The sequence below is a fragment of the Camelina sativa genome, chromosome 2, assembly GCF_000633955.1.
Source record: "Camelina sativa cultivar DH55 chromosome 2, Cs, whole genome shotgun sequence".
Taxonomy (NCBI): Eukaryota; Viridiplantae; Streptophyta; class Magnoliopsida; order Brassicales; family Brassicaceae; genus Camelina; species Camelina sativa.
This window is the reverse complement of record NC_025686.1, coordinates 24,681,158-24,683,137: the sequence shown is the minus strand read 5'-3', so window position 1 is coordinate 24,683,137 and position 1,980 is coordinate 24,681,158.

Genomic DNA, 1,980 nt, shown 5'->3' with positions numbered 1-1,980 from the left:
ATGTTGAATAATCTTTTGAGTTAACAATTTTACAAAGGATATACCTCAAACTTGTACATCAACCATAACACATGATTATTCAAACTCAACTTCAAAAAAATTAGTTTTGTTAGTGATTGGTAACATTTTTGAATAAAATTTAGGTCTATGTCTATTTTCATTTCAAATGATAATAAAAAATAATAATTTAGGAGAAATAAAATAACTAATTAAAAAAGTTATTAAATAAAAGAAAAACAGTAAAAATTATTTTTCTTGACATATGAATTAAATAAAAATTATTTTTCCTTATATATATATACATTAATTAAAATTTAACCCATGTTCTAGCATTTGATTAATAATATTTAAAATTTATGAGATTTTACCCCATGTTTTATGAGATTTTCAACATTTATAAATCTAAAGATTCATAATATTTTAATTTTTATTAAGTTTAACATAGAAATATTTTTTTTTTTTGAAATGGTGTTAAAATATAAAAATGTATATTTTTTATTTAATAATTTAGGTAGAACTAATTAGTTTCTATAAATACATTTCGAATTTATTTATAACAATTAAACCAAAATTTTTGGCATATGCTTCTCTAACAATTACTATGTCATAATATTTAAAATCTTATCAAATTTAGGTCTATGTCTATTTTCATCTCAAATGATAAAAAAATAATCATTTAGAAGAAATAAAATAACTAATTAAAAAAGTTATTAAATAAAAGAAAACAGTAAAAATTATTTTTCTTGATATATGAATTAAATAAAAACGAAAAAATATTTTTTTGTATTATATAACTGAATTTTCATTTTTTTTAAATTAAAAATATAGATAACTCAACTTACCACATCTTTAACTTATGAAAATTTCCATGATGTTGAATAATCTTTTGAGTTAACAATTTTACAAAGGATATACCTCAAACTTGTACATCAACCATAACACATGATTATTCAAATTCAACTTCAAAAAAATTAGTTTTGTTAGTGATTGGTAACATTTTTGAATAAAATTTAGGTCTATGTCTATTTTCATTTCAAATAATAATAAAAAATAATAATTTAGGAGCAATAAAGTAACTAATTAAAAAATTTATTAAATAAAATAAAAACAGTAAAATTATTTTTCTTGATATATGAATTAAATAAAAATTATTTTTCCTTATATTTATACATTAATTAAAATTTAACCCATGTTCTAGCATTTAATTAATAATATTTAAAATTTATTAGATTTTACCTCATGTTTTATGAGATTTTCAACATTTATAAATCTAAAGATTCATAATATTTTAATTTTTATTAAGTTTAACATAGAAATATATTTTTTATTTTTGAAATGGTGTTAAAATATAAAAATGTATATTTTTGATTTAATAATTTAGGTAGAACTAATTAGTTTCTATGAATACATTTCGAATTTATTTATAACAATTAAACCAAAATTTATGGCATATGCTTCTCTAACAATTACTATGTATAACATTTAGTTTTTATTAAAAAATGAATTTAATTAAATATTTAATGTCAGTGGCCTTCCCTGTAAATAGTAGTGAACTTCAGGATTTATTTCATAATTGTCTCCAAAAATGTATATATAGATTTTTCTTGTTATAACTCAGTCATAACTAACTATAACTCAGCCGTCACATGACCTTTCGTTTTTCCCATAAATATTATAACTCAGCCGTAAAGTCATATATATCATCTATTTACTTTCAGGTTTTTCTTGTGATAACTCAGCCATAACTAACTATAACTCAGCCGTCACATGACCTTTCGTTTTCCCGTAAATATTATAACTCAGCCGTAAAGTCATATATATCATCCATTTACTTTCAGATTGTTTCTTCTGATAACTCAGCCATAACTCACTATAACTCAGCCGTCACATGACCTTTCGTTTTCCCGTAATGATTATAACTCAGCCGTAAAGCGATATTTTGGCGGGAAACCATCAGTTAACCTAATAATAGACATATTT